The following is an 8,414-nucleotide window of genomic DNA, read 5'->3' on the forward strand; positions in this document are numbered from 1 at the left end:
AGTTTGTCATGAAATTAGAGATCAGTGGATTCCTTCTCACTTTCTCATACTGGATTATTTTCCACCTTGTATCCAGCATCACATAGCTTTCTCCAAGCATTCCTCTCTCGTCTGGATCCACCCTTGCTGGCAGGCTTGTCAGGCTCTAACAATGAGCCCCAAATTGCACAGCCCAGCCTCTTCCTGCTATTGGAATTAATTTCCAGGTCACTGTCTTTTCTTCTGCTTTGAATGCAATTTATTTCTCCTCTCTTGGTCCTGGACTCTACTTCCCTGTTGTGTCTGCCACCTCCACCATTATTTCTGTATGTTAGTTAGCTCATTAGTTTTTTTCATTTCTATTGCACCTTCTGCTTCACTCCTTAATTCTCCAACACATCTAGTAGATTTCACCATTTTACTTCTCCTCCATCAGTTTGTTCTTCTTTTCACACTCACTAGCTTTGATGGGTTCCCTTTGTCTGCACATTGGCCTTTGTTTACTTCCCATGCTCAGCAGGTGTGTGGGCTCCTTGGTGCTCACCCTTCCCACAGTTGGCAGTGCTGCAGCAGCCTGGGCAGGAGCTCCAGCTGGAGCAGGGACCCTGGGCTGCAGGAGGACCCTGGCTGCAGGGACATGGATGTGGTGCTGTGCTCTCCAAGGGGTGGTGCAGGGTCCCCTCCTAAGCCCTGGGGACAGCCTCCAGCAAGGACTTGACTAATGTGGTACGTGTGGTGGATCTGGGTTTCTGCCTTCCAGCCTCTTTGGAAGCAGGGTAGCACAAGAACACATAGCAAGGAAAATCCCTCAAAAATAAGGGAGGTGGGGGACACAAGTGATGTGACCTGTTGTGTACAGCCTGATCTTCCCCAGGTGTCTTGGGACAGAATCTTTCATAGATGAGTAATCTTCTGCTTGCATCTTGAATCCTGCCCATCTGAGCTGAAATCTGGGGAGAGAAGCTGTTTGCAGCCAGCCAAGTGTGTCACCCTGACTACAGTCGGGACCACCAGACCAGAGATGATCCTGTCACATGCCTGCACGAGGGAGTCCTGCCTGCCCTAGCCACTCCTGCAGCTGGCACAGCCCTACAAGTCATTAATTCTTCACCTGCAATGCAAGAAACAACCTGAGCTGGCTCCCAGCAGCCTGGGCTGCACCAGGCTCCTGTCTGGAAAAGCTTAAGCTCCTTCCTCTATTTCTTATCCTGGAGAACAACATACCATTTTCACTTTAGCTTTAGTGAGGGTCTCGCTGGTCCTTCTTAGCACGGGGACCCAGTCAGATGGAGGTGGGTGGGAGCCTCTGCATTCCTCCCTTGCACTGTTGCCTCCACTGCTCCTTGTCTCCTGCTTTCTCCTTGCTCCTTGCAGAGCCAAGGGCGCCTCTCTCCCCTCACAGCTCTGCCCTGGTGCAAAAAGCAGGCGTGGGCTAATGTAACTTGCTGAAGGCACAAATACTGAAGCCATCCTCGGTGCACACAATTACCAGACTATCAGATGGGAAGGTCTGTAAGAACTAAGCAATGGAAAAGGAATGAAGTTCATTGAGAGGTTATGACCTCAGGGATTAGTAATCATAATTTTTTTTCTGCATGTAATGAGAGATGCTGGTGCAGTGTTGCACCTTTTCTGGTGCCAGTCTTGAAGACTGGCTTAGGCTCACCATGCACCTGGGTGGGAAATAGGAGGTTTCAGTCTCTTCAGGTGTCCAGTTTCTCAGTTTTCTGACAATTTAGAAATTCTAAAAATATTTGTTTTCTGAGGAACTAAAATATCCTTTTTATCATGCCTGGTTTATATAGTAAATTTGTATTCTCTTGTTCAATGAATTTACAGCTATGAATTTTTTTTAAATACTGATCAATTGAAGTAAAAACTTCAAATTAATTCAGTGAAATTAAACACATAAACAATTGGCCCTGTCATTTTTCAGTAATGTATTTGACACACATAGTAAATTTACACACCTTAATACACTTGAGGAGTGGAAAGATGATTTACAGATCCTCCCATCCTTTTCTATTTAATCCTGAAAAACCAAAAATTTTGCATGTGATCAGATAAAAACAGTGAATGCAAATTGGCCCTCTAATGTTGTTGTACCCTTCTCCCTTTCCCTGAGGTTGGGCTCTAAAGCAGTATCAACCACAAATCATTGCTGCACACTTTCTCTGTGGCTCCAAGGAAAAAAATGGTAAGTTGAATTTGCTCACAATCTCAACGCATCCAAGAAATGCTCCTACAACACCTCTGTCTATACTGAGAGAATCAAAAAAGCCTTTTATGGCCACTAAAAGTGGTGAGAGATGACACAACTCAGCACCTGAAGGCCCATTAAATGCCATCATGTCACTCTGCAATTCCAGTAAGTGGAGGTGGGCAGGTAGGCCATGCCTGGGCATGTGTTCAGGCTGATATCAAGATCAAGTGACTCACCTTGTGAAAAATTTTTGTTATTTGTGCTGATTACATTGTAGTGGCAGTAAAGGCCAAATACCCCATCACTGTTGCCCTCTTCCCTTAAGCCAAAAGAAATGCTTGCATTCCTGGAATCTGAGGTCCCTATAAGCCCCTCAAGCTACCAGCAAACAACCCACAACATTTCTGTAGCCAACAGGCACGAAATGACCCGCTGAAACCCCCGTTGTAACATGACACTGTAGATTTACATTAAAATGTCACCTGCAAAAAGGCACTCTCTGAGATGGAAGGGGCAGTGTGAGCATCACCTGGGATCTTGCGGGCACTGTGGTGGTGCCCTGGAGCTTTGACAGCAGACTTTCACCCCGGCGTGTTTAATTGCTGGACTTTGCCTGCCAGCTGGGGTGGGCAGCACACATGACTGTTGTTTCCTACTGGGACAAGAATTCTTTGTCAGCTGCATGGCAGCCTCTCCAGCGTGAGCCCTGCCACCCACCTCCATGGGCTGGCAGCATCACCCCAGCAATACAGGGCACCTTGGGGTCCTCCACAGACGTGCCAGAAGTTTCAGCCCACTCTGGACCTGTTAAAGCATCCTTACTTGTTCCTGTGGCCTGGAGGATAGTTTTATGGAATAATGGTGCTTGTTTCAAATCCACCAAATCATGGGGCAGGGGGAGGGAAAGAAGCCGAGCCATAGCCACAGCAAGGTGTCTGAGGGTGCTAAAAGCCTGGAGAAGCCCATTCTTCAGTGTCTCTGCAGGGCAGCAGGCATGGCAGGACCACCTCAAGGCCCAGAGTGCACTGGCAGGAGGCTGGAAAGGGTCAGGAGGTCAGAAGGTTTCAGGACATGCAGCTCAACAGGAGTCCTTGGTTACTGTACAAGTGTTGGTGCCTGGCCACAGGCCACACCTTGGCAGAAGACCACAGGAACTCTGGGAGCTCTGTCTCTTGTAGGGACATGAAAACTGCCCCTTCTCAGGGACCTTTCAAGGCTGGGCACATGGGCACATGCTCCTGAAGAGAGAAAAAGCAGGTGATGAGAAAGCCATGGCCCTGCTCATCTCCAGAGTCCCCTTTCCATACAAAGTAATTTCATTTTACCTGTGATTTAAAGCCCACAGGAGTTGATCATCTCTGGCAACCTGTCCCAGACTGCCTGGAGCCTGAGGGAGCAGCTTGGTGAAGCTGTGTGACCTCTTCACTCAGGGAGCTGGGATCACAATCAGATTTGGTGACTCGACACCCATATGCCACGCTCCACAGCTGTGTCCCAGGACTGTCCTCCTAACTTGTGGAACAGCGGTGCCATGCAGCTCCATGGAGTGACCAAAGGTAGAAGAAAAAACCCTCTCAAGTGCTTCAGGCTGTGCTGGGGACTTTCCTGAGAAGATTTTGCCTTGACCTTAAGCAGCCACAGAGTCTCAGCAGAGGCTGCCCAGGGCAGGGGTCGCAGGTGCTGCACCTCGGCCATGGGGCAGTGGGGTGTGAGCTGCCAGGCATCAGGCTGAGCACACTGCTGGTCACTCCACAGGGACTAAGCCATAGAAAGGATATTGTCAGAGCAGAGGATTGTTCTGGGAGAACAGGCTGCACAAAGAGGAATTGTTTTGCCATGAAATGAGGCCATGTTTAGCTCCAGCCAGGGCTGGGCTTTGCCTGCCTGTCTGGGCTGCAGGCTGGCAGGGGATACTCTCCTCTCTGGCCTGCCTGGCATCTTCTCTGCTTCTGAGGTTGTCCATTGGCACAGTCGGCAGCACAAGTACATGTCCTGAGACCCACAGTGGGTAGGGAGAAAAAGGAAATGGAGGGATAAGAAAACTTGTGGCAGGTCTGCCATGGCCCACTGCACCTGCCTGGCAGGTCCAAGGGGCACAGGGAGAGGGGAGAGGAGGAGTGGGGCAGCTCCCATGGGGAGGGGCTGCACTGTTTCTCCCAGTAACAGGTGTATACTCACCTCCCCAAAAAGTGTTGTCAATGGCCTCCCTGAATGCGTGTGAGGGGACAAGCATCTTACACCTGAGCTCCAGCAAGACACACCAGGGAGCACAGGACACAGAGGCAAAGGGAGAGGGAGCTGCGTGCTCAAAACGTGGGTTGGAATACTCCTGTAATTTCCTATTGGTTTTACTCCCTGTGTGAGTGAATCCCAACATTTGAGAGGAATGGTGGTTGCACCCACAGCAGCATTCTGTGAGTCATTACTTCCCCAGCAGCTGCAGTGGGGCTTCCGCAGCCCAGGGCTGCCCGGCTCCTCCCGCCGTGGCCCCGGGGCTGCCCGGCTCCTCCCGGGGCTGCCCGGCTCCTCCCGGGGCTGCCCGACTCCCCCCGGGGCTGCCCGGCTCCTCCTGGGGCTGCCCGGCTCCCCCAGGACTGCCCGGCTCCTCCCGGGGCTGCCCGGCTCCTCCCGGGGCTGCCCGGCTCCTCCCGGGGCTGCCCGGCTCCCCCAGGACTGCCCGGCTCCTCCCGGGGCTGCCCGGCTCCCCCCGGGGCTGCCCGGCTCCCCCCGGGGCTGCCCGGCTCCTCCCGGGGCTGCCCGGCTCCCCCAGGACTGCCCGGCTCCTCCCGGGGCTGCCCGGCTCCCCCAGGACTGCCCGGCTCCCCCAGGGCTGCCCGGCTCCTGCCCAGCTGCGGGGGGGGCTGCACACGTGGGAGCTCCCGCACAGCTCCGTGTGCAATCAAGTCACAACCTGGTGCATTGTTCTGCTGACAGAGCAAAACAGGCTGTGCCATCGTGACAACGATGATGATGAAGATGATGATTGATGCTGTTTCTACTGCTGTGATGCCCATGAGAGCTTAAACACACTAAAACAAGACAGCCAAAATTGGTTCCACAGTTGCACTTATGCAGAACATGTTTCTCAGGGGGATGCAAACAGTTCCTGTGTTAGCTACTGCCACGGGTTCTTGGGGCAGTGCTTTGAAGTCCTGCCATGATGCTGCAGCAAAGCAGGAGACAAGAGCTGTCTCTCATATCACACAGCAGGATCCCGACTTCAGTACCAAAAATAAACTCCACATAAACATCCGCTGCACGTTTCAAAGGCAAATTCCCATGGAAGCAGCACACCTCTGCTGCAGGCCAAGGTGGGCAGAGCCCAAGACTGGGAGGTGGCAGGGGGAGACAGACATGTCCCACCAAAGCCACCTGGCAACAGGCATAGAGGGGGGAGGTCTGCCTTCAAAAGAGGAACACCCTGGGAAATGTTGCAGCTTTGAAATAGCACCCACAGACAGCAATGCCCCAAAGCATGGCCTTTACCCCAATGCATGGCCAGCAAATAAAAAACTTCATGCAAAAGTACCCTGGGGCACAGTCTTTACTCAGAGGAAAGCAGCTGCCATACCAGGCTGGACTTAGCACCCACTGCTATTTCAGTGCAGAAACTGCTTGGACACAATGGTAGCAAAGGGAGAAGGCTTAGAATCAGCAGGTAAATCAATGACAGAATCTGAGCAGCAGTGATAAGATAGCTGCAGCAGGAACTACAGCTCTTGAACCCCTGACTTTAGAAAATATGCATCTCAGTTAGAAATATACATGCAGTAATTTCCTTTCTTTAAAAAACACACACCAAAAATATAAAAAGGACAAAGGCTTCTCCTTCAGAGGAGCCAGACAGCATGCTTTGCATTATGCTTACGTACAGGGTTACCCCTAGGGAAATTGCAGAAGGTTTTCATTAATTTCTAAGTGCAGGTTTCAACCAAGGCAGTGTTCCTGGATCCAGCCAGAGAGCTGCAGTATCATAGGAACAATAAATAAACTGTGGAATCACATCAGGTTGAACTATTTTTATGGCATGTATTACAAACACATTCAAAAGTCCTGTTTCTTGAGCATGAGCTTTTACCACCACAGCATCTCTGTGAGGTACAAAGTTGTAACATTTTGTGTCTAAGACAGTTGAAGATTTATTGCCCTTGGGTGGAAGGAAGAGATCCATGGGATTTTTTGAAAGCAGCTGTGTATTCATTTGTAGGTACCAGCTGTCAGAGAGACAGGCTCTTCCTCCCTTGGGGTCACCAAGCTCATGCAGGGAGCCCAGGGAAAAGCAAAGACCCAGACTGGGGAGCTGTTTCCACCACTTGACCGCTTACCCTGTGGTTGTGCCTTTGACTTCCAAGCAGTCTCTGAGCTTTTCAGAGGTCAGTTAAAATGCATCTTCTGCTGCGGTTTCCATGTGTTTGTCTCTCCTCAGTGAGCTGCAGGTGAAGCTGCTTTGGAAACAATGCAGATGAAAAACTTGGCTGAGCACCCTTTGGCAGCACTCACCCCATTATCTTGCTTCTTAGCATAAAAAGTGCTCTGGCTTCCTCAACCCAACCACCACAAGACCTCTTCTTTGGTCCCAGATGTTTCTGGCAGAAAGATCCTATCCTAGCAGGAGGATGGAAACCAACCCTGCAGGGCACACCAAAACCCTGCCTTACCTGTGGTACGGAACTGAAGAGGTTCCCCTCACTCCTCTGTCCCCCTATCTTTTCAGTTGCTTCTTCCCTCACACCTCACACACTTCACTTCACTACAAGGCTTAATGACATCCACTGAAAAGATCTGTAGGTTAAAAAAACAAACAAAATGTTATGTTTTGCTTGTTTAAACAGAAGACATCTGTGTGCACATCGCTGCTTGGGGATGGGACAAGAGAACAAACAAGCAGCAGGTGTTTGTCGTGCTGATCACGGGATGCAGAGAGATGCAGGGAAGTGGTGGCACCACTCTGAGCCTCATGGCTCCCAGGGATGATGCAGCCCAGGGCAGCAGCAGGACAGGCTGTGGGCACGACCCAGCATGGCTGCATGTGCGATACAGACTGGGAACAGTGGGCCTGTGGGTAGCTGGGCAGGAAGGAAAGGCAATAAATATCTCTCTCCTGCATTTGGGAGAAGGTCAGATGAAGCATTCCTGTCATGAGGGTGAAGCACTTTCCACTCTAACAGTAACTCAGGAAGATGTTAAAAACAGTTGCATAAGGCAAATGTTGAAAATTCTTCAGTCTGGGTATACTGCATCTAAAAAAATAACACCCATTTTTAAACATCCAAACTATTAATGCTGAGATCCAGCAACACAAGGAAACCTGGAGAAGCTCCAGAGAACAAGCAAGTTGGTGTTATGCCAGCATATTAAAAGAGTAAACAGGATGGCCTGGTAAACAGGTGTGTCTATTCAATAGACATCCTATGGAAAAAAATGACCAAAAAATATGTGATCATATTGATAAAGACTTAAAGCAGAGAAATGTAAATACCAATCAACAAGGATTACAGACAATAAGCCTGTCAGACTAACATGATAAATTTTTTGGCACATTCTTCAGTATCAGAGTGCTGGTACAGCTGTGTGCGCAGTCAAGGAACAAGCTCATGGGTGGCCTGGCCAAGTGTGAGGCAGGAGAGGAGCTGCTCCCCTCTGGGAGCAGGTACTGAGCATATGTTTGCAGCAGGGTAAAGCTGGTTACAGGTACTGAGGGGAGGCTTGGGGGGCCAGAACAAACCTGTGCCCTTCTCCATCACTCTCCTGCACCTGAACTGGAGCCCAGACAGCCCAGCAGCACCTGCCATGCCAGGGCTGAGCTTCCTTCCTGCCAAAATTATCCTGCTTGGAAGAGATGAGTTCAAAAGGGATTGGATAAGGCAGGGGAAAAAACACAAGAGTTCAGAATGGCAGCACATCCCATGCTCACAGGAAGTGTGCTTCCCAATCACCTACTTGGCTGCTGCAACAGCAGGACACAGCCTGAGCCTTTGCCCTGACCCAGCAGGTCACACTTTTATTCTGACACAGCGCACTGGGAACAGTGAATCCCTGTTGGACATGCAGACCACAGTGACAAGCAGTGGACCATGAATTCCACAATAACTTTATGGGTAAAAGGCTTGTCCCTGTTCCATGTTTAAACATTCAAACACTAGCAGCGACTGGATAAGGAGGTTAAAGTCGCTCTACATCTGAAATTCCCATTCCCACAATTAGAATAGCATGTCCTAGTCCAGTGTCCCAA

Source organism: Melozone crissalis, unplaced genomic scaffold, assembly GCF_028551555.1.
Source record: "Melozone crissalis strain CALT ecotype California unplaced genomic scaffold, PUWL_Pcris_2 ptg000045l_1, whole genome shotgun sequence".
Taxonomy (NCBI): Eukaryota; Metazoa; Chordata; class Aves; order Passeriformes; family Passerellidae; genus Melozone; species Melozone crissalis.